Source organism: Schistocerca nitens, chromosome 6 (genome assembly GCF_023898315.1).
Source record: "Schistocerca nitens isolate TAMUIC-IGC-003100 chromosome 6, iqSchNite1.1, whole genome shotgun sequence".
Classification (NCBI taxonomy): Eukaryota; Metazoa; Arthropoda; class Insecta; order Orthoptera; family Acrididae; genus Schistocerca; species Schistocerca nitens.
The window spans coordinates 136465816-136491495 of NC_064619.1; the positions used below are offsets into that span (position 1 = coordinate 136465816).

The following is a 25680-nucleotide window of genomic DNA, read 5'->3' on the forward strand; positions in this document are numbered from 1 at the left end:
GTGCTAAACTAACTTATAACTGCAATTGATCCTAAATACTGCACCAGTACGCTATTTGATATGTAATGGCTTTAAACTTTTGTGACAAAAATGAGAGTAGTACGCCGACAAACGACAGCAACCGTCTTAGAGCAGATACTTGCAATTTTTGTAGTTTTACCCTGTTCTTCAATTTTCGACATTTTTCCTTGCAACACACTTAGTATAATTATCTCGTAACGATGATACAGACTCTTTTTCGCTTTCCTTGTTGACTCGCGCGCTATTAAAAATACAAAAATAGTCGAAATTTTTGACCTGGCAGGCTTCATTTTGAGATGATGGACTTAGCCGGCGCCAAAACAGATGAGGTTGAGAGTGTTACAGGTATTACCTTCAACTTGAGCACAATTAGTCTTTGTCTTGAAGTGGGAAATGTCATCAAACTTCTACGTAGATCTGTGAAGTGATTTCAGTGACCCAACGTTTTCTTTTTTATCTGTCCATCTATGTCATACCTTTCTGCAAATTACACCTTTGTGTGTGTGTGTGTGTGTGTGTGTGTGTGTGTGCGCGCGCGCGAGACAGGTGTATTCAAATATACATAAATCTGACGTGTTTTCAGAATACAGTTACCTCATTTAGTTTTCCAATTTAAGTGTGTTGTTTCTCGCAAAAATTTTACTTACCTACCCGCTTGTTGTGACTCCTACAAGCAGCAGATACATCAAAATATGACCCATATATCAGGATGCATATTTCTGCTTCAGTAGCAGACTATTCCATGTTACACATACCGAAGTAATGTTGTTAAGAGACTGAACTTGCATGTGGAGGGAGGGCGCTTCAGATCCGCGTTCAGCTATGCAGATTTATGTTTCCTACATTGCAGAAGGTAAATAGCGGGTGGTTCACTTGGAAAGGGCATGACTGAGTTCCTTCCCCATTTATGTCAGTTCGAGGTTGTTCTCCGTGTCTAGACCGTCATCGACGGGAAGAAAAGAAACCTTGTCATACTTTTCGGTGCGTTATTATGATGATAGAAAAACAAAAACTAACTTAATTGGCTATAAATCAGACGTACTCAGTGGGCAGGATTATTAAGTTTCCAGTTTACTGTAGATTTGACAATGAAGATGTATTGTGGTTACCCCACAGTAACCTTTTGGTTAATGTTAGTTGAACTAATATTGTTTCCATTTACAACGTGTAACCGCCTCTTCTCACTGAAGTAAGTTATTTCCAAGCCCGAAAGAACTATGAAAAAGACATTGCTGAATTACTGGACTTCTTGTTTTCCTTCCCAACTGCACATGTTTTTTTTTTTCCCCTTACGAGGTTGTGCTAAGATCTCACATGATATTTTCGGGGGTAGGCATAATGACCCTTTTTTTTATAAAGAAAATAAGAATCGATTCCTTTTGTCATTTTCCTTGTTTCGTTGGTGAAAGAGTATTCATCAGTTATAAGTAGACTTACTTAGTCATAGCACACGGCAGGGTTGAATACTCTTCACTCTTGTGGACTACTGCGTGGTAGCAACTTTCTAGAACAACAGGTGTACGGTGAAATGGAGCGTAGGTTCGACTCTATCAACAGTATCACGATTTTGTTGCGCTCATCAGTTTCACTTTGCCCCTTTATGGATCAAAAATGGTTCTGAGTAGTCACTGTACGACTTTTAATCCTTTTTTCCCCCCAATGATTTCATATTTCAGTATGGAAAATAGTAAAAGTAGGTCCTATTGTCGGTCATCTAAAAAGACAGAATATACATGTAGGATGATATTGACACATCCTTTAAGAGCTCCTTGTAGATAAGTTTCCAAATCATATCCTTCACGCTTGTTGATTCCTGCTGGTAATACATAACCCAAAACACTCCGAGAAGGAAATTTATTGATAGTGTTTTACCGCACTTACTATATTTGTCGCAAGAGACGTCAAGCTTGTGCAAGAGTTGTCATCTTGTTCACTTCTTTCAGCCACTGATGTCACTCAAGGATTTTAGTTCCAGATACGTAACTCAAGTTCATAGTAGACCTATCAAAGGTGTACCCTAGGGCGGACGGAGGGATGCCCATAGTTTGAAGAGAGGCGGATCATTTAATGAATGCTGACTAGCAAGTGCATCCAGAGCCATTTGTCTTGAAACTCGGAATATAAATTTATCCATCTCTCCATCATTACTAAGCGATTATACGCCATAATACTGTGTCTGCAAAATCTGTTTACAGTGCGCCATATCCTGGAACTATGCTATTTTTCGTTGACTTACAGAACCACACCAGAAGTGCATCTCATACTTTACACAGGTCACGAACTCTCGAATAAAGTAAGGATTCGTATTTTCAAATGTTGTTGTGGTCTTCAGTCCAGAGACTGGTTTGATGCAGCTCTCCATGCTACTCTGTCCTGTGCAAGCTTCTTCATCTCCCAGTACCTATTGCAACCTACATCATTCTGAATCTGCTTAGTGTATTCATCTCTTGGTCTCCCTCTACGATTTTTACCCTCCACGCTGCCCTCCAATACTAAATTGATGATCCCGTAATGCTTCAGAACGTGTCCTACCAACCGATCTCTTCTTCTAGTCAAGTTGTGCCACAAATTTCTCTTCTCTACAATTCAGTACAATACCCCCTCATTAGTTATCTGATCTACCCATTTAATCTTTAGCATTCTTCTGTAGCAACACATTTAGAAAGCTTTATTCTCTTCCTGTCAAAACTATTTATCGTCATGTTTCATTTCCATACATGGCTACACTCCATACAAATACTTTCAGAGACGACTTCCTGACACTTAAAGCTACACTCGAAATTAACAAACTTCTCTTCTTCAGAAACGCTTTCCTTGCCATTGCCATTCTACATTTTATATCCTCTCTACTTCAACCATCATCAGTTATTTTGCTCCCCAAATAGCAAAACTCATTTACTACCTTAAGTGTCTCATTTACTAATCTAATTCCCTCAGCATCACCCAACTTAATTCGACTACATTCCATTATCCTCGTTTTGCTTTTGTTGATGTTCATCTTATATCCTCCTTTCAAGACACTGCCCATTCTGTCCAACTGCTCTTCCAAGTCCTTTGCTGTCTCTGACAATTACAATGTCATCGGGAGACCTCAAAGTTTTTGTTGCTTCTCCATGGATTTTAATACCTACTCATAATTTTTCTTTTGTTTCCTTTACTGCTTGCTCCATATACAGATTGAATAACATCGAGTATAGGCTACAACACTCTCTCACTCCCTTCCCGACCACTGCTTCCCTTTCATGCCCCTCGACTCTTGTAACAGCCGTCTGGTTTCTGTACGAATTGTAAATAGCCTTTCGCTCCCTGTATTTTACCCCTGCTACCTTCAGAATTTGAAAGAGAATATTCCAGTCAACATTATCACAAGCTTTCTCTAAGTCTACAAATGCTAGAAACGTAGGTTTTCCTTTCCTTAATCTATCTTCTAAGGTAAGTCGTAGAGTCAGTATTGCCTCACGTGTTCCAGTATTTCTACGGAATCCAAACTGATCTTCCCCAAGGTCGGCTTCTACCAGGTTTTCCATTCATCTGTAAAGAATTCGCATTAGTATTTTGCAGCCATGACGTATTAAACTGATAGTTCGGTAATTTTCACATCTGTCAATACCTGCTTTCTTTGGGATTGAAATTATTATATTCTCCTTGAAGTCTGGGGGTATTTCGTCTGTCTCTTACATCTTGCTCGCCAGGTGGTAGAGTTTTGTCAGGACTGGCCCTCCCAAGGCTGTCAGTAGTTCTAATGGAATGTTGTCTACTCCCGGGGCCTTGTTTCGACTCAGGTCTTTCAGTGCTTTGTCAAACTCTTCATGCAGTATCATATCTCCCATTTCATCTTCATCTACATCCTCTTCAATTTTCATAATATTTTCCTCAAGTACATCGCTCTTGTTTATACCCTCTAAATACTCCTTCCACCTTCCTGCTTTCCCTTTCTTGCTTGAACCACGTTTCCATTTGAGCTCTTGATATTCATACAAGTGGTTCTCTTTTCTCCAAAGGTCTCTTTAATTTTCATATACGCAGTATCTATCTTACCCCTAGTGAGATAAGCCTCTACATCCTTACATTTGTCCTCTAGCCATTTTGCACTTCCTGTCGATCTCATTTTTGAGACATTAGTATTCCTTTTTGCCTGCTTCATTTACTGCATTTTTATATTTTCTCCTTTCATCCATTAAATTCAATATTTCTTCTGTTACCCAAAGATTTCTATTAGCCCTCATCTTTTTACCTACTTGATCCTCTGCTACCTTCACTATTTCACCCCTCAAAGCTACCCATTCTTCTTCTACTGTATTTCTTTCCCCCATTCCTGTCAATAGATCTCTTATGCTCTCCCTGAACCTCTCTACAACGTCTGGTTCTGTCAGTTTATCCAGGTCCCATCTTCTTAAATTACCATCTTTTTCCAGTTTCTTCAGTTTTAATCTACAATTCATAACCAATAGATTTTCGAATATGAAATAGCAATTTCAGTGCCGTGTACATTACTGACGCCATCAATTTACAGTTAGCCTTGCATTTGGTGTATCAACTTGTACATTTCCTTCAAACTGTAACATCAATACGTTTGAAAGGTAACATCTTTTTTATTCCAAAATGAAATTTTCACTCTGCAGTGGAGTGTGTGCTGATATGAAACTTCCTGGTAGATTAAGACTTTGTGCTGAACTGAGACTCGAACTCGGGACCTTTGCCTTTTGCGGGCAAGTGCTCTACCAACTGGCACACAGTTTTCTGCATTGTGGTAGCTATATAGTTTATGCCATGCAATGTTCAGCTGACACGGACCTCTAAGACACGGTAGAAAATACAAATTCTATGGCAGTGTACAAATTATATGGCAGTGTACACTGATTGGATGTATTGCAAACGACAAAACAACGTATTAAACTGATTATGAAGAAAGAATACATGTACCCTCTTGTGTGATTGATAGTCTGTTGGATATGGTCTTCCTACAGTACATGTGATGAAACTTTACACCGGTCTGTGGGAGTGACTTTGATCAGAAGCCATCTGCTCCAGTGAACCAATACCTGTACGAAACTTCCTGGCAGATTAAAACTGTGTGCCGGACCGAGACTCGAACTCGGGACATTTGCCTTTCGCGGGCAAGTGCTCTACCAACTGAGCTACCCATGCATGACTCACGCCCCGTCCTCACAGCTTTACTTCTACCAGTACCTCGTCTCCTACCTTCCAAACTTTACAGAAGCTCTCCTGCGAGCCAGGAAAGGCAAAGGTCCCGAGTTCGAGTCTCGGTCCGGCACACGGTTTTAATCTGCCAGGAAGTTTCATATCAGTGCACACTCCGCTGCAGACTGAAAATCTCATTCTGGCAATACCTGTACGTTTAATAGGATCGCCACATATGGTCAAATGCTGGAGAGCAAACTGTATTTGTTTCAAACATATCGGAAGACAGGGATGTGATAATATCTTCTCGAGTTCTCTAATGGATGACATTAGTAGAGTTTTTATAGTTCGTGGGTTTTCTCTGTTGGATCGTACAAAATACCGAGTTGGAAGAGAATGTTTGTTTAATAGACATGAATGCACCCTGAGAGATGGAGATGCGTCGCAATGCAGTAGCAAAATCATCGTCCTTCCTCCATGCCCTGTGTGATGTGGAGCCTTCCTAATTTTCCCAACAACAAACACCACTGTAACAGTTCATACCATCTTTCCTACTACCTCATGTTGCAGGGGAAAGCTTCGTTTGGCACTGGCCTTACACATTGTACACAGAAGGCGGACTTACGACAACATGTTCCCATTTCCACCGAGTGATAAATACGCGCTCCTATCGCATTAACTCAGCTCGTCCTGTTTGCACACGAGATGCAGAAGGTCTAAGATATTGCGTCCGCAGCTCGTGGTCGTGCGGTAGCGTTCTCGCTTCCCACGCCCGGGTTCCCGGGTTCGATTCCCGGCGGGGTCAGGGATTTTCTCTGCCTCGTGATGACTGGGTGTTGTGTGATGTCCTTAGGTTAGCTAGGTTTAAGTAGTTCTAAGTTCTAGGGGACTGATGACCATAGATGTTAAGTCCCATAGTGCTCAGAGCCATTTGAACCATTTTTTTCTAAGATATTGCGCTCTCCGACTTCCGTTCAGGTCTGTCTTAAATTGGGACCATCACATGGACGAAGCTGCAGGGAGGCCGGGGCAGAGACAAAGGAGCAGTTACAAGATGCAGATGGACTGTTAACAAACAGCACTGGAGTTTTTGCTGCTGGGATGATTAGCAGATATGTTCGAAAAAGGTGACTTGTTTCGAGATATGAGAGTGGCACGAATATGATTCACCAGTGGCTGTGACCATTAAAAGATGTCTCCACAGGATCCAATGCAAGTATGTGGGAGATTGGGTAGACTTGATTGCAATTCGCAGACAGCATTTCTACCAGGAAGCGTAATGCTATCAGCGACTCGTGTTTGTCTGTAGACTCAAGACCACTTTTTATGCATGTTGACGGTAACATAGTTGCTACGATCGTGTTTTTAATAGCACAGTCCTTAAGCAAAAGATATGGTGTGGGTTGTAGAATCCCTCTGCGGTTATCTTCAAATGCCGGTTCTCAATAGCCTTTCTCGAAAAGCACATTGTCTTCCCTCCACGGATTCCCATTTGACCTACCTAGTGAGTGTAATCTGACTACTGAAAAAATTACTCGTTATGCAAATCAAGTTAATTACTTAGGCTATCAAATTGATATCAATGATATGCCGAGTAGTGGGCGGAAGAGATGGCTAGGGCAGCACGGAATGATTCGTGACAGGCGTTTCTTTTTCCTCCTCTTTTTCCGTTGTGGTGTTATCTTTTAAGGGAATTGCAATCTCCCACCTACACTGGGCGAGACAGGTTCTCGTGGTTTGTTTCGTAAATGCTAGTATGCTATAGCATTGCACTGATAAAATGGGACCTGCCACAGTGTACAAAACAGCTACGTCCTCTTGAATTATAGCTTTTTGTAAAATGAATGTATTTTTTCCGAGATGTGAGCCAGTGGCATGAAAGATTGTATTCTCTAACGTTATTTCACGTTTCTGAAACGTTTGTAATACACACGTGCATGACAGTTTATTTATGAACACTGAACACGGGAGACACTCTCAGGTCGTGTAATTTGTTCACCAAGCTGAAAGAAATTGCTTAATTTAGATGTTTATTCTTTGGAGTTTAAATTCTCGCTTTTTCTTTACTCCAACGGCGGTTTCGAGATAACGAGGACATTCTGCGGTGATCGGTAATTTTCGCAGCAAGATAGTCGAAGTTTTTTTTCCTGATTTTACGCAGGGCGTACATGTCTCTGCTGATCATTCGTGAATGGTGGCGGTGCACTTTGTTGGACGTCACAAAATAATGAGATGCGAATTATATCCTGCAGTTGAACATAAGAACTATACCCATTTTGCACATAAAACTAAAAGATAGTCTTGATTCCAAATCGCAGACAGCATTTCTACCAGGAAGCGTAATGCTATCAGCGACTCATTCCTGTTCCTGTTGCTATTTTCGTGGAAAGAGGGCATTTATTATCGTCGTGATTGTATTTTCCTTTTTTCAATAGTTGCCTTATTATAGGAGTTGAGTTGATGTTAAATACAAATGTTACAGTCCAGTGCTCAGAACGGCGTGGAAGCCGAGTTTCGTAAGAGGTCGCGGCTGCCCCATTAGGCAAACAACCCAGGATCGGAATAGCCCTCATTTATTACGGTTTTGTTCTGAGGGATGCCGCCATTTCATTCTGTTGTATGTGTTGCTGTTGTCAGCGTCGGTGTCGCTGACCGTCCGGCAGTTTATTCGCGGGGTCGGCATTGTACTGAAGACACTACGGTGTGAGGCTGCCGTGGCTTTAGGCGGAAAGCTTCCTGTTTCGCAAGCAGCTGACTTTTGAAAAAGCCATCTGGAGCGTTCTCCAGAATTTCGTTGTTGTTCCAGGGAGGTCCAGTATTGCCGAGAAATACGTTTAACAGATTGCAAGAAAGAGTTGCATTGACGTTAAATGCAATTGTTCTCCATCGCAGAACGGCGGGCTGCTGGGGGTGGGGGGTCGTGTCAATTGGGGGGTGGTCTGCGGACACAGCCGCGCTCTGACCATGGGGTGAAGTGTGGAGACACTGTTGCTGTATTCTAGACGAACAAGTTTCACTTGGGGCGGCGGTCCTTTTATCTCCTATTGTTTAGTTGACTATACATGCTATTGTGTTGGCGGAGGAGCGTCGTCTCAAGGCGGTTAGCGGCCGCGAGCCTGTGTCCTCCACGTAGGTGGATGGATGGAGGGAGGGAGGGATGTTAGAGGCAGCTTGTGGACGCTTCTCGAGGAGAACGCACGTCCAATTACAGTCTGCAGTCTTTTGTGACGACGATTTTCCCCAGTACCTGTGTTACATTACGACCCTCTCATTACGAATGCTGGTTTATTCACGACAATTTTAAAGTGTAATTAGAACTGTGATGCATCTTTTTTCCAGCAGTTGTGGTAGCGTGTATTGGCTTCGGGTTAAAGACAGTACCGTACACACCCGACATTTTTCCCGCCAGCTTGTCGGTGAAGGGTAGAGTTTGAGTGTGTTTGTTACTAGTTTCGAGTGGTATTGCGAAATTTTTCTCCAGCAGGATAACACCAATTTTATGGTGGCGTCAGTTTTGGAGCTGTATTGAGATTTTAGCCCACCCTTATATGTAGCGCTACATGTAATTGGGCCCAGTCTTTATAATCAATTAAGTAATTAGGATCTATCTTTACTTCATTTTCCCAACCAAAATTAATAAAGTACACTAACCTGACCTTCCTCTCCTGCATCTAGACAGTTTCCATGCGTTGGGGATGCACATGGGCTTCCCTTCCAGTAGAACCAGGGTTTGAGTCCAGAAAGGGCACCGTCATTTTTAATTTCCAGCCAATTCCAAGCGCCACTGGTGGTCTAATTGTGTTGTGGGAGTTCACTTCGGCTTTCCGACCAGGAGGAAAAGGATTCGAGTCCCGGAAGGGACACCACCAATTTTCATTTCCCGCTAATTCCCGGGTGGGGGGTGGGGTTTGACGTCAGCAAGCCTTGGGACAAAGAAATCCCACCAGAATTCGAAATTTCCTCCAAAATTTGAAATTCCCACTAATAGGGTAGGTCGGGGGAGGGGATGGGGGAGGGTGTAGAGGGGGCTGGGGGTCACGTGCAGGGTGAGAAAATCTCATGACGTCATCTGGGGGTGGGGGTGGTCGGGGTGGGGGGGGAATTAATTGATCAATTTAATTTTTTTGCATATCAGTGTGATATCAAAACTGGGGTGGTGCCGTAATCTTTCTTCTAATGATGTGATACAGTGGGAAGAATAAGAAACAAATGGTTCAAATGGGACTTAACATCTGCCACAGGTTCATTTTATAATATACAACTGCAAAGTATTTCTTGATCCACTAATGAGCAGACTGTTTTCTTGAGGTACAGTATTCATCTTTAACAACACTGCACGTTCATCTGACAGTTTACCAACTCACTGGTCCTATACTACGATGATAATTGCTGTAGCTGAGGACTCGAACTGGTGGACTGAGCTTTTACATGCTCAACACTATGTTGACATCAGTGCGACGGCACTACCGTGTCTTCAGGAACGCCTTCCATATGTCGTTGCAGATTGCAGCAAGCCCTCGATAATGTCTGTGGTGTCGATTCGAGTTGCCTACTTTGGGGTGGCACCGTATTCTCTGGATGATACCACTGCTGAAATAGAGAGAATATGAAATGCAGACTATAAATAGCAGAACAAGCGTTTCCGCAAAAGAAATTTGTTAACATTGAATATAAATTTAAGTGTTGTCTTTTCTGAACGTATTGGTCTGGACTGTAGTATTATAAGGAATTGGAACATGGAAGGTAAATAGTATAGAAGAAGAGAACAGAAGATCTAGAAATGTGATGCTACAGAAGATTATTGAAAGTTAGATGAATTCCTTGGGTAAGTATTGAGGAGGCACTGAGTCGAATAGCACAATTTACCTAACAGAAGGGATGGTTTGAGGGGACACGTCCTGAAGTATCAACGAATAGTTAATTTTGTAGTGAAGAGAAGTGTAGGTAATGAAGATTGTGTAGAGGTAGACAAAGGCTTAATTAAACTGGGGAGGTTCAGTGTGTTGTAGGTTGCCGTAGCTACACAAAGATGTACTAGTGTGGAGAGCTGCAGCAAACCACTCATCAGTGTGAAGACCACAACAACCACCTCATATCATTTCATCCGTTTAATGAAAAAAAGCGTTAGATCATCTTACTGTAGCGTGTGGTTATTAAGTTAATTGGTGACATGTTGTTTGATCGATGTTGAAACCGAAAATAAATATCAAACGATGTGCAGGCAAGTGAACAGTCGTAGTACTCATGTTCTGCAAGTAAACGGACACTAGTTAGTTCCAGGGGTATCATGTGACGAAGTCCCTGACATGACTAAAGAGAAAACTAAATCTTATTGGTATTATTCTAGCGACATGTCAGTCAGATCATGATTTGCTCTAGTAGTGCGTGAGTGGTCTCCACTTGAAACAATACTTAAGCCCATATCTCGCTTTCTCGAAGTCAACATAATGAGTTGCCACATAGAGCATGTCAAAATTCGGCTGTTTCTATGTTGTTTGTTCTATCTTTCTGTGGAAAAGGTCATCATATTAAAAAGGAATGCTTCTTTTAGTCAGAAAAGTGGTAAAAAGTTTGAAAAACGCGGCCTTTTATCGCCCAGTAGTTTTGAACCAGAGAAGGTGTAGGTCCACTCTTTATCCAGAACCTGTTGCTAGAAAAGTAGGTTCTGTAGCCCATGGTGTGGAGCAAGCTTACTTAGAATCTCACTTGCCCTCCAGATGCATTTCAGGAGTTGCTGTGGATATTTGCCTTTATAGAGCTTCTGTTTGACAGTTCTTTCCTTTTCAACAGTGGCACGTCTGAGGAATCTCTGGTCCACCGTGTACAGTATCCGAGATGTGTAATGTCAAAATTATTCCCATAGTAAACGATCCAAGGCCTAGTATTTTGAGATTAGGAACCAATGATTGGAAATAAATGTTTCAGGTGATACGAGGTGTTCGAGTGTTAATTCACGCATGAGAGAAGTGTTTAAGAACTTGGGCAGACTAGGCATACTGCTTAAGAAAACATGGTGGCAGTCTTGTAAAGTTTTATAATATTCCTTACTATCAGGTCACTCAGCTGTTTGAAAACAGCTTGTTTCGTGACTAACAACTGTCAGCCGCATCCAAGTTGGTGATGCTACTGTGGAAAAATGATGCACAGTCGTCTGTGATGTGTCCAATTCTGACTGGTTGTCGAATTTGGAGCGTTAAGAAAATGGTCGCAGGCATCATTACTCGTTTTCCCGTGATATTTACAGAACAACAGTGATGATACTTACATGATGTCGACTGTTTAGATGGAGCCTGACACTTCATGGTAACTCATTGATCACAAATTGCTAACTAAAATCATTACTTCTGGGAGGTATGTACACTCCTGGAAATTGAAATAAGAACACCGTGAATTCATTGTCCCAGGAAGGGGAAACTTTATTGACACATTCCTGGGGTCAGATACATCACATGATCACACTGACAGAACCACAGGCACATAGACACAGGCAACAGAGCATGCACAATGTCGGCACTAGTACAGTGTATATCCACCTTTCGCAGCAATGCAGGCTGCTATTCTCCCATGGAGACGATCGTAGAGATGCTGGATGTAGTCCTGTGGAACGGCTTGCCATGCCATTTCCACCTGGCGCCTCAGTTGGACCAGCGTTCGTGCTGGACGTGCAGACCGCGTGAGACGACGCTTCATCCAGTCCCAAACATGCTCAATGGGGGACAGATCCGGAGATCTTGCTGGCCAGGGTAGTTGACTTACACCTTCTAGAGCACGTTGGGTGGCACGGGATACATGCGGACGTGCATTGTCCTGTTGGAACATCAAGTTCCCTTGCCGGTCTAGGAATGGTAGAACGATGGGTTCGATGACGGTTTGGATGTACCGTGCACTATTCAGTGTCCCCTCGACGATCACCAGTGGTGTACGGCCAGTGTAGGAGATCGCTCCCCACACCATGATGCCGGGTGTTGGCCCTGTGTGCCTCGGTCGTATGCAGTCCTGATTGTGGCGCTCACCTGCACGGCGCCAAACACGCATACGACCATCATTGGCACCAAGGCAGAAGCAACTCTCATCGCTGAAGACGACACGTCTCCATTCGTCCCTCCATTCACGCCTGTCGCGACACCACTGGAGGCGGGCTGCACGATGTTGGGGCGTGAGCGGAAGACGGCCTAACGGTGTGCGGGACCGTAGCCCAGCTTCATGGAGACGGTTGCGAATGGTCCTCGCCGATACCCCAGGAGCAACAGTGTCCCTAATTTGCTGGGAAGTGGCGGTGCGGTCCCCTACGACACTGCGTAGGATCCTACGGTCTTGGCGTGCATCCGTGCGTCGCTGCGGTCCGGTTCCAGGTCGACGGGCACGTGCACCTTCCGGCGACCACTGGCGACAACATCGATGTACTGTGGAGACCTCACGCCCCACGTGTTGAGCAATTCGGCGGTACGTCCACCCGGCCTCCCGCATGCCCACTATACGCCCTCGCTCAAAGTCCGTCAACTGCACATACGGTTCACGTCCACGCTGTCGCGGCATGCTACCAGTGTTAAAGACTGCGATGGAGCTCCGTATGCCACGGCAAACTGGCTGACACTGACGGCGGCGGTGCACAAATGCTGCGCAGCTAGCGCCATTCGACGGCCAACACCGCGGTTCCTGGTGTGTCCGCTGTGCCGTGCGTGTGTGATCATTGCTTGTACAGCCCTCTCGCAGTGTCCGGAGCAAGTATGGTGGGTCTGACACACCGGTGTCAATGTGTTCTTTTTTCCATTTCCAGGAGTGTATATCATTTTCGCATTTCAGTGTGGGTAGCAATGTGAAAAAAAGTGTGTTACCAATGCATTGCAGTTAGCTGTTGGGGAACCTAATGTTAGAATCTTTGTTAGTGTAAACGATCTACTGTTCGAATCAATGGAATAAACATATTACCACAACTATATGTGAGATGTACTCCAATTGCTACAACTAAACTAACTGCGTTACACAGATTACACATTTTTATTCACATTCCAGCTGGGTGATGCTGTATTAGGAAGGCTATTAATGTTAGATTATCATCTTCAGACTCCTTTATATGCTGACTGAACTGTGCTGTAGTCTCTGACTATCCTATCGGAAGGTTTGCATCCTTCATTTACGTGGGTTGAATGAAAAGTAATGCTTCCACCTTCGTTACTTCGGTTTGGATGGGATATTTTAATAAATCAAACGCAGAAATAATCCTTGAAATGCGACCTTTAATTATCAATATTCACTTTTCCACATAATCACCAGACAATTGGATACATTTCTGCCAATGATGAACAGGTTTTCTGAAACTGTCACGGAAGAAGTAGACACTCTGTTTCCTCAAACACAGTTTCACAGTTCTCTCAACGTCTTCATCAGAAGCATAATGATGTCCCCGTAGATCGTCTTTCATTATCGGGAACAGATAGAAGTCAGACGGTGCTAAATCTGGACTGTATGGAGGACGCCGTGCGCTTTCGTTTCAGGAGTCAGCATCCGCGGTACCCATCGTGCACAGATCTTCCGATAGCCAAGCAAAGCAATAATGTGACCCACACGTTCTTGTGAAATGCCGATTGTGCTTGCAATTTCTCTCTGAGTGATACGACGATCGTCCTGAATCAATCTGTCAACATTTTGCTTGTGAAACTTGGTGCTTGCTGTCACAGGACGTCCAACTCTTTGTTTGTCACGCAGGTCAGATGTTCCCGCCTCAACATCTTTAAACTTTCTCGCACAACATCGCACAGTATTCACATCAACACAATCACCATTCACTGCTTCCATTCTCTGGTGAATCTCCTTTGGGGTGACACCTTCTGCTGTCAAGAATTCAATGACTGCACGTTGCTTAAATCGCATTGACCGACCGTCTGCGCAGGATTCCATACTTTACACTGTAACAACACAACCGTTCAATGCTGAGGCTTCCCGCCAACCGAAGCTGTAGGGAAGAGACTACAGAAAAAGCCAGTAACTGCCGCATACCAATGCTGCCAACTGTTGAAGAGTTGCGAAGGTAAAGGCATTACTTTTCAGTTAATCCTCATATTATTATTTGATGAATCATCTAGCGTATGAGATTCCAGACACGCATGCGAATACCTATCAGTGTCGTCGCTTGCCCAGGCTAGCACGGAGTGGTATGGATACCTCCAGTAAATAGCAGAACGAGAGGCTATTATAGCTGGGCACGTTTCAGCTGTCGTTTTCCAGGAGCGGTCAGTCACGCAGTGTGTGCCAGGTCACAGTCAACTGCGTACAAAGGTCCTGGTATGTCGTCATACATTGGTGTGGCACTGCACGGTGGTGAACTCATGTACTACTCCGTGGGGTTCCAGCACTGGAGCATTCGGAATTGACTATAGATAGCAACCGGCTGGTGGGAGCACGATGTTGTGTGGTACTTCACAATCAACTTGGCATCTCAATCCAGCGCACCCTGTCTAGCGGCTAGCAGACTTTGCGACCAGTGCTGCCGAGGCAGTGGTGGCGCACCGGACAGAATCAGAATAATAGCTGGAGTCCACCCAAGATCATCCTGCAGACATTTATTTAAGGATCTACGGATATTCACAGTAGCTTCTCAGTATATATACTCTCTTATGAAATTTGTTATTAACAACCAAACCCAATTCAAAAGTAATAGCAGTGTGCATAACTACAATACTAGGAGAAAGGATGATCTTCACTATTCAAGATTAAATCTAACTTTGGCACAGAAAGGGGTGAATTATACTGGCACTAAAGTCTTTGGTCACTTACCAAATAGTATCAAAAGTCTGACAGATAACCAACAAGTATTTAAGAAGAAATTAAAAGAATTTCTGAATGACAACTCCTTCTACTCCATAGAGGAATTTTTAGATATAAATTAAGAAAAAAATATTAAAAAAATAAAAATAAAAAATAAAGAAAAACAAAAACACAAAAAATAGAGTTGTTATATTAACTTAAGTATGTTGTTACATTAACCTAATTATGTCATGTATTGAAAAATTCGACTCGTTCCACATCATTACGAAATATCGTATTCATGATCCATGGAACTTGTATTAATCTAATCTAATCTAATCTACACCACCAGTTGTCATCTTATCTGGAGACCAAGGAAGGGGGCTGCTCCCAGTGTGGTTTGCCGGCCGGAGTGGCCGTGCGGTTCTAGGCGCTACAGTCTGGAATCGAGCGACCGCTACGCTCGCAGGTTCGAATCCTGCCTCGGGCATGGATGTGTGTGATGTCCTTAGGTTAGTTAGGTTTAATTAGTTCTAAGTTGTAGGCGACTGATGACCTCAGAAGTTAAGTCGCATCGTGCTCAGAGCCATTTGAGCCAGTGTGGTTTTTGTTTAAATAATAAAGACACACCTGTTCCTGTCCTATTCCTGCTATACGTGGTAGAGACAAACATATAGTTTTGAAATTATGAAAGGTCTGCTCTTGAATTTGAACTTTAGGACGACAATTGCTTTAAACTGTGATATCAGAAAGGTGGGGGGAAACTGTATAAACAAAGCACATGTGAAACTGTAACATCATAGGAGTGAGATAGTTTAATTTTCCACCGTTTTACACTTATCGCAAGCGACCTGGCAACCATGCAGCCTCTGCTCAGTATCTCCAGGTCAGTCATCTGGAAATGTCGTCTTGGTTTGTGATGTCAGAGAGCCCGTGCTTGTATTCCCCATTTTGTGTAGTGACATCATAGAGCCTGTACTCGTGTACCTTATCGTTAATAGTGATGTCATAGAGCCTGTGCTGTTACTCACAGGTCCACCAATTTGGATATTGTACTTAGCACAGGTTACTTGCTTCCCCATCTTGGATTTTCAACCAACAGGATAACTGTCCGTCTTTGGTTTTCTGCCAGTTTACGTTTAGGTCAACTGGAATAGGACAGCCATTTTTTTGATAATCCACCAATTCTTGAATTTCCTACCCTTTCATACATATAGAAATAGTCCTATGCCAGAGGGGGCCGGGTGATGAAATCTGGCAACAGTACATAACATCATAGGGGAAGACGGAAATCTGTCAGTAGTACAGCCTGTGCTAAAACCCACACAGCTACACTACTGAAGTGTTCATATTTCATGCATACATTTGAAGAAAATTACTTACTGTGAACAGTCATTTTATGCTTTCGCTAGTGTCTCTGATTATTTCACGGGGCGGCGTTGGAAGTGCGCTGTAAACTCAACGCTGTTAGAATAATGACACCACATAATTGGTCTTCCCAAAGTATAGTAACTGCACGCTTTAAGATTCGTTGTGAAACAGCTGTGAACTGCTGAGTTGATGATGTGTGTAAATCATGTATCGGTGTTTGCTGTTCCCAGTTTCGAACAAAACGTTCACCATCAGATGACTGCAGTACATCAGTGAGACCAAATACTGGCTATTTGTTGCATGTTTTTGATCGCCGTGGTACCGTAAAGCTTATTTTTTAAATGATAAAGGCTGGAATTGAAATGTAGATAAGGGATGAAGTCATTGTTAAGTAACATATTTTCTACAGTGCACTAATGATACTTCCAGGTTCTTTATTTTATTTATTTTTTAATTTATATGCATTTACAATGCACAAAATATACTGGGTCGCTTTTCGTCTTATTATCCGCTTTTAGCAGCACGGTGTAAATTTTGTCTGATTCAACTGACTGGCGAGATAAACATATACAAGTGCTGAACGAAAAAAACAGCTCCCGTTTACAACAGATCCACAAAATCGGTAGATAATGGAACGAAAGAACGAATTTTTAATTTTCACGAGGTAACTGTCTTCGACTGTAACCCATTATTGGTGTAAAATACACTAAAGACTATCAATGTTTTTCATATTTGCTTCAGTTTTTCCAGAAAACCTGGCGCCACGAAACAATAGTCCCGTAGGATATGAAATCATAACATTTTCTGAGATTTTAATCAGTGGTCGAATGGTTTTTATACCACCGCATAGCAGTTCGGAAGATTTTTAATAACTGTAGCATTTTAGGCCGGGATATCTTATAACCAGCGGAAAAATGCTCCTATAGGATCGCAAAAAAGTTGAATATGCTCCTGTTTGAAAGACTCTACCTGAAAAGTGTGGTACCAGCTACTTCATTCTACCTTACTCAGCAGCATTAAAAATTTTCCCAATACTTCGGCATATTCACGCTCTTTTTAACGTGCAATTCGTCTCTGACTCCCACATGTAATTCGCTCACACCCACTAGTCCATCGCTGAATGTCGCTCATACCCATCCATTCCCACTTGCCCATTCTCACACACTTATTCAGCTCAGCTCGCTGTCATCTCTTTGTGTGTCTCTGTCACTGCCTGTCTCCCAGCCACAGTCTGACGACTACTGTTACTACTACTACTACTACTACTACTACTTCTTTCTTCTCTCACTGTCACTCTCTCCCCCTTGTTGTCTCTCACTGCTACTATCTCATTCATTCCTTCCCACTGATGGCTCGATCTTCTCACTGTCACTATGTCTCTCTCTTCCTTGTTGCTATTGTCATAGACTCTTTCATTATTACTGGCTCCCACCCACTTCCAAATTCTCCTTCCCTTTATTCTTGTCCTTCTGGCACTGTCTCCTGTCTTTTCGTGGCACTGTTCTTTCACTGTCAGCTATGTTCCACTGCCATTGCATCCCTCTCTTTCTCTCTGACATTGTCTCCTTCGTTGTTTCTCTATCACAACCGCTGTCAACTGTCTTCCAGCACTTAATACTTTTCTGTCTCTTTCCCAGTGCCACGGTCTTCTTCTCTATCAGCATGAGAAAGAGGAAATATGTTCACGTGCCAAAATTTTTGGGAAAATTTTTTAAGGTGCTACGGAGGTAGAATGTGGCAGCTGGTATCCCACTTGTCAGTCAGAGTCTTTTATTTGAAACAGGAGCGTATTCGCCTCTTGTGCTCCGGTAGGAGGAAACCAATAAAGATATCAGGAAAAGTTTCAAGGTTGTTCGAGATAGGGATCTTAGCAATATATCATAAAAAATATACCCATTTGCTGTGTATAGCCGTCTTGGAATCTGCGACTCGGTTTTGGTACCCAAAAGCAAAATTACACCCGTTTGCTGTGCATAGCCGCCTTGCAATGTGCAGCCCAGGTTTGATAATCGAAAACAATGTTTTTGGGATATTTAGCAATAACGGATAAAGAGTTTTGAAAAATGGAAGGTGGCAGTCTTAGATAAATGCTTAGAGAATATAACGTTAAAATTTGAGCAGTTTGCTGTGGTTACTCGTTGCTAAGATTTCGCCTTACGTCGGATTTTACGTGTACATGCAAGGTAACTTTGAACCACTGTACCTCCGAAACGGACAAAGATATTAAGAAAGTTTTCAAGTTTGCCGAGATCAGAATCTTAGGAATATACCATGAAAATTTCAGCCATTTGTTGTGCATACGCGTCTTGGAATGAGCGGCTCAGTTTTGGTACGAAAAAAGCGGTTTAAAAAAACTTATTTTGATCTGGCTTATGGTGCCTTCATAAACCAATTAAGGCCCACAGTAGGCGACATAAAATGCAAAAAGAACCAAACGATTTGCTCCATTTGCCTAAGCAGGAGGAATTCTCTAATATTCATACTTTGACCCTGTACTGTAGATCAGTGACACTAAGACGATTGTTCTGCTGGGTATAGAAATGGGCCCTGTCCCAAGGACTATCCAAATCAGTTAATCCTACCTTTCTGTCGTCAATAGAACCGGTGGTATGAGCCCCGAAAAATCCCGGTTTTATGCACGGCGTTTTGGAACATATTAGGTAGCTCATGCTGTCTTTGCGGAGTGATATACTTTAAATAAGACATGAAATTGTCTTTTACCTGAAGTATGTACTTCTCACGTGTGCATATATCATTTTCAGAGCAAGAGAATAGACCCAGCGAAGGTAGTGAAACCTTCTGGACAACAGAATATTCTGATAGAATTATCACTTTCTTTCTTCTTTTTCTTCTTGTTCGAATCAAGGAAAAGGCAATGCTATCTGTTCTATTTCTTCATCCACATTACTTATATCATTTGATGACTGTTTTCTGGAGTTGTCCACGTGTGTAACATGACAGAATATGAATTTATTAGCAGTTTTAATTAATGGTCGTACATATAACTCCTTTAGTATAACTCCTTTCTAACGCGAATCAGCTTGCACATTGAATTTTGCAATTCCGTTGAAAGCCCTCCAGTTTCTCGCTTGAAATCAGCTTTCAGCGTCTAATGATCTATCGTTTGTTAAATAACACGAAGTAGATTTAGGGAAATAAAGCCCTTTTAACAGTAAACTTTGAATAGTACCACATTTCTAAGAATCAAACTCAGTGTAATGCAGAAGTGAAGGAGAGTAGTGTCATCCGAGGCCTCACCGCCGGCCGTTTGAGGCCGAATACTCCGCGGGTCCGAGGGGCTGATGACTGAATTTTGCTTTATTTCATTTGAAACTAATCGTGTTTGATGATGACGGAAAGATGAGTAACGGAAAGCAAGGAAAGAAACTTCTTAAGAAATTTTTAGTTCCGATGTGTGCTTAAAGGAAGGAACGAAGATTGGATTTAACGTCCCGTCGACATTGAAGTCATTAGAGACGGAGCACGAGCTCCGCTTGTATCGGTGATGGGGAAGTAAATCGGCCGTACGCTTTCAAAGGTACTATCCCGAAATATGCAAGGAGGTATTTAGGGAAATCTGGATGGCAGGACGCGGGTTTAAACCGTCGTCCTCCCGAATGCGAGTCCAGTGTGCTAACCACTTCGCCTCCTCGCTCGGTATGTGTGCTCTATCATCCATGCTAGTTTCGACGTACATCTGAGATTTTAAAAATATTGTGTTTGCTTGTTTGGCTTCTACATTTACATTTATAATTCGGAAGCCGCCTTTTCTCGAGATCTGTGTAGAAGGAAGGAATATATTGGCTGACTTTTTCAGAAACTACGCTCTCGGAACTTTTAACGGTAGACCATACCTTGATGCGGAATTCCTCTCTTGCTACGTTTGCCACTGGAGTTCATTGAGCTTATTAAATGAACCTGTAACGGAACGTGGTGGTCTTCTTTGGATCTTCTCTATTTTCACTATCAGTCCTATCTGGTATGGATCTTAGACTGACGAGCGTTATTTAAGTATTGAAATATTGGTCGAAGGATGTTTTGTAAGCTTTCGCTGAATACTAGCATTATAGCCAGCTAACATGACGTAATGTATTTTTGTGTAAGAGATGAATTTATAGATATAACATTAATAGAATCACTAATTGAGCAACAAGCCTCTGACTTTTTAAATGTACATATGCTGCTAGAAATACTGACGAACATTATTTAAGTATTAAAGTACTGGTCGAAGGACTGATTTGTAAGCTTCCGCCGAATACTAGCCTTATAGCCAGCTAACATAACATAATGTATTTTTATGAAACACATGAATTTACGGATATAATTTAAATTAATAAATTCTCTAATTAAGCAGCAGGCGTCTGACCGGTTAAATGTACATATATTGATACAAAAGATATGAGTATAAGGGCCCGCATCTCGTGGTCGTGCGGTAGCGTTCTCCCTTCCCACGCCCGGGTTCCCGGGTTCGGTTCCCGGCGGGGTCAGGGATTTTCTCTGCCTCGTGATGGCTGGGTGTTGTGTACTGTCCTTAGGTTAGTTAGGTTTAAGTAGTTCTAAGTTCTAGGGGACTGATGACCTCAGATGTTAAGTCCCATAGTTCTCAGAGCCATTTTGAGTATAAGGATGTATATGTGATGTCTGTTATTTCTAATACTATTTTGATCCAGCAGCCATTATGAATTAAGACACAAACGAATCACAGACATGGGTTGCGAGTGGGTATTGATTGAAATCAATGAGAAAAGCTGAAAATTTGTGCCGGACCAGGATTCGAACCCGGATCTCCTGCTTAGTAGGTGGATGCTCTGACCACTAAGCTATCTTTTTTGTGCGATGGTGTGCTGTTTTATATTAAATTTTTGTGGGGTACCAACAAAACGAAATAAAACAAAATCACAGACATCTCTACGGGGCACCGCCACTTGTGTCTGCCTCTTCAGGCGTTGCCATCCTAACTATAAGTAACCACCCCCATCTAAAATGCGAAGAAATTATACTATACGGGACTAACGTGTGTGTGCCAACCCACAAAATATACGATCAAAGGAAGTGGGGGAAGGGTATTTCTAGTAGGGTGCGGAAGGCTTTTTTTTTCGTTATGTACAGTATGGACATATAGATATCAATGTGCGAACAGTCATGGATAGTCAAGCCTGGAAAACTAAAACAGAATGAAGACACCATCGAAGATTGTAAACATAAATAATATGAAAAGAAAGCTGCTTCCCAGCAACTGCGCCCTCTGATAAAGATATTTCAATGTATGATCGTTTGCTCTTCGTTCTGACCTCATCTACCACTGCCTGGAACATTCCAACTACGCGGCGGGCTGTGAAAGGCACTCCATAGGTAGTTTGCGAAGCATCATCGATATCTGGTGTGCCCGGCAAAAGCATGATATCTTTCTTGCAAATAGAGCCAGAAGTCAAGTAAATTCTTGTGTCCGTCACGATAGAGGTAATGGACCGCATGCCCACGCATCCAGGTGACGGAGTTGGTCCGAGTTTTCGGGTAAAATGTCTCATCCGGAAACAATAACGTGCGTGCAGATACATGCTCCGGCGTAACTCGCAAGAGATAAGCCAGCATCTGCCGCACTAGGTGCCAAACCGGCTCAGCCTCTCCATAGCTGAGGCGGTGCTCGTCAGAATCTACTGTATTACAACCCACACAATTGGGAGATTCTGCCATGTGGATATTGTAGAGACGTTCTTGTGTCACCAGCTTCCCATTAACGACTACGTACCATTTGGAAACAACATCGGAATCAAACATGGCATCGTGTACAGTCTTCCACACTACGCGCCACCGTACATCAGGATATTTTGGTTCGACCACATTAAGGGGGCGGTGTTGCAGCATGTCGTGATGCAGGCTTCGAGTTGGGGCCATTCGTGGTGTCGTGAGCGCTACACTGGAATAACTTTGTTCTAAATAGAAACGTCCTATATAAAAGAGTGGCGCTGGGATGCCCTGTAGCGGCACCGGCGCTCTTAGTGAAGCAGGTCGTAGCGCCGTCAGACGCAAACTCGTGAGGCTTGTAGGACAACGGCGCAGCAGACATAAATGTCAGGGCAACGGCCCTGTCGTGTACATTAAGTAGGCCGAGACCACCTTTTTCCTTGGGGAGGGTAAGAAATACGTATCTGATCTTCAGTAACATACCAGCGCTGACGAAGTATCCCAGCGCTGCCATAATGCTACGCGAGAAGGGGTTCGGAATGGGTAGCGTTTGGGCGACATGCGGTATGCGGGACGCTAGGTGTACATTGGCATAATGCGCCCGCTGGGCGATGTTGAGGGACCGCAAGCGCTGATTTGCAATTCCGGCCGAATTTGGTTAAGAAGGCGTCGATAATTGAGCGTCGTCGCGCGATGCATGTCGTTCATGAAATCTAAGCCCAAGCAGCGGACAGTATCACTGAAGCGTAAGGGGACAATGTGTTCCTGCGATAGCCCTATGCCGAAGCTCAAGGCGACGGACTTGTCAACGTTGTTTTGGCTACCAGAAGCCTTACCGTAGGTTGCAATCCAGTCCAAAGCCGCCGCCATATCGGCAGCTCCACGTATGACGATCATCAAATCATCCGCATATGCGGTGCAGCGAGAGATGGAGCCGCCAAACTGTACCCATGTGAGCCTGTCTCGGAGACCACACAACAAAGGTTCGAAGGCTAATGCAAATAACAATGTAGATAATGGACATCCCTGTCGCACTGATCGGCGGATCGGCATGGGTGCCGTCATCCTTCCAGTAACAAGAACTCTAGAAGTAGCACCATGCAGAAGGCATGCCAACACTGTGATAAAGGGGTAGGGTATTCCATGAGCCGTAGAACGGCCGTGAGGAAAGCGTGGCTCACACGGTCAAAAGCCTAGCTAAAGTTGATAGACACCAGGGCTGCCGGCAAACGTCTCACCCATGCAAGGGAGATGAGATCTCTGTAACGACATAACGCAGTTCTGATGTTGTTGGGTCTCCCCAAGGACGTCTGATCGCTGGACAGGACGTGCAATAGTGTGCCGCGAATACGTTCTGATAGCAGCCTCGAAAAGATCTCGAAGTCGCTGTTCAATAACGTGAAGGGGCGATAATCGCGGACATAATTCCGTTCCTTCGGCTTATGGATGGGTACAATCAGTCCTTCCAAGAACGGTGCAGGCACGGTATACCTGGGACATCAATTCCTGACCAGTTTCAACCCAACACGGTGCCAGCAGTTGTTTAAAGGCTCGATAGAACTCTAATGGTAGTCCGTCGATTCCTGGTGATTTATGGGGAGCGCCTTTACCAATGGCGACGAGCAATTCCTCTTCTGTCACTTCTCCCAATAAAGTCGGTACCATGTCTGGTGGAACTGTACCGTGGACATGTGCAGAAACGGTGTCTAAAGTCGCCAAATCAGGGAGCACTGCTGAATAAAGGTGAGCGTAATGCCCATAGAAGGCTTCTGCTATATCTGCTTGTTCTACCATTTGTCGACCGTCGTCCGTTATCATGTCGGTTACCAGCGCCCTACGGCGCCTCCTCCGCTGTAAGAGCACGTGGTACGTAGATGGCCTTTCTGGTTGTAGCATGTCTGCAGCACGCGACCGTATAATGGCGCCCTGTAAATGATGGCGTGCTAAGGTGACGAGCTGCGCTTTCGCGCGATTGACAATGATCTGCACGTCAGGCGAGGGCTTCATAGCAAGACATTCCCGGAGGACGGTGTAATAAAAGTTTTCCGTGCTCCTCCTCCATGCCGCCGCTTCCCGGCCGTAAACCATGAAGGTGCGCCTAAGAGCAGGCTTTGCATATTCAATCCACCAATTGAGGGCCGATCGGTAACGACCACGACGCTGTAAGGACGCGTTCCACGACTCTTCGATAGCACCTTTACATGCCGGCTCGTCCAGATGGGCGACGTTCAGTTTCCAGGGGGGCTACTGCGCCACACACGTGCAGGTTGGAGGGCAGTGGTGCAAATATAGGCTGTGTGGTCAGTGAATGCAGTGGGCCAGAGTTCTGTTCTGGGTGTAACCAGGAGCTGGGCCATGGATGTGGCGCCACATGTCGAGCAGGTGGAGGGCACGCACTAGCATTTCCAATTCCGCACACAGGACGTGATGTGGCTGCTGATCAGACGGAGATAAAGTACAGTTAAACTCTCCTCGGATCACCATATCGTCTATGCGGCCCATACAGAGACGCGTAATATCTTCCGAAAAAAGCGGGCCCGATTTCTCCATCTCCCTGATCCTGAAGGGGCATATACATTGATGAGTCGTACACCGTTGACAGTTACGGCCATGGCTCTTGCACTCGGGTACAGTACGTCCGTAGCCGCCAAGCCTTCCCGTAGCAAGACAGCCACACCACAATCGGTAGAAGAGGCTTGGGAGATGTGGGCGGTATATCCGTAGAAGTCAGGGAAACTAGCGACACATACTTCCTGTAAGAAGGCCACGTCGGTTTCCGCCGCGTCGATCATGCGTTGTATCACTGTCAGTTTGTGTGGTGCCCTTATCGCATTGATATTGATTGTGGCAAGGCGAAACGTGTGCTGCCTAGCCTCTTCACCTAGGGTAGACGCCATGGCAATCGAAGATAACCGCAAGAGATGCCGGACCCACCGAGATTATGAGTCTTTCACGCTAGGAGTGGCATCCCCAATGCCACCCCCTACCCTGTCACCCGTGCCCTCTACAGAAAGTTCCTCAACATCGTCGGACCACAGTGCGTGCAACACGATGTTGTGTAGCTGATCGGCACCTAAATCTCTCTCACACACGTCGTCTTTGGAAGAGATGGACGGAGCGCGATCCATCGACGCGACCTGCTGCATCTGTGGTGCAAGAAATAACTGGGCACTCGTAGTATGGGCAAGTGAACCGTCTACACCACTTAGATCCTCAGCAGGCGCAGCATCCATGTCGTCTGACGATCTGTCACCTTCTTGACCGGCCGTGTGTAGGAGGCAATCGTCACAAGGGGTCCGCCGACGTCGTTTGCGTCGTCGAGGCGAACGTTGCTTTCGAACGTGGACATCCGTATCCGAATGTGGGAGGCAATCCAGCGTCGTATCACCTTCCGATAGGAAAGCCGCGGTCGGGACAATGTTCGCGTCCACGTCCATCTCGTCCTGAATGTTATGTTGCGTCTGGATTCCGTGGGACTGTTGCTGCAGTGGAGGGGGCGACATCTGGGTTGGCATCGGGGGTCCTTCCTCTTCCCCCCTCGGTCCATCTGACGTCGATGGATGTGCCCGATCGCCCGTTGCATCCTCATCTATGGTGCGCATCGTCGTCTGAGCGTACGTGAGGGGCAGGATTGTCGTCCCCGTCGAGGGAACGGAGGCTTCCACTGGTGCTGCGTAATTCTATGTTGTAAGCAGGGCAACGGTCTCTTCAGTACAG

General features: G+C 44.3%; 1 protein-coding gene across 2 annotated transcripts in view; it reads left to right on the forward strand.

The window, feature by feature from the left end:
• Positions 1-25680, forward strand: part of LOC126263704 (xaa-Pro dipeptidase) — a 926801-nt gene that overhangs the window by 3350 nt on the left and 897771 nt on the right. The gene's annotated exons all lie outside the window — the stretch shown is intronic.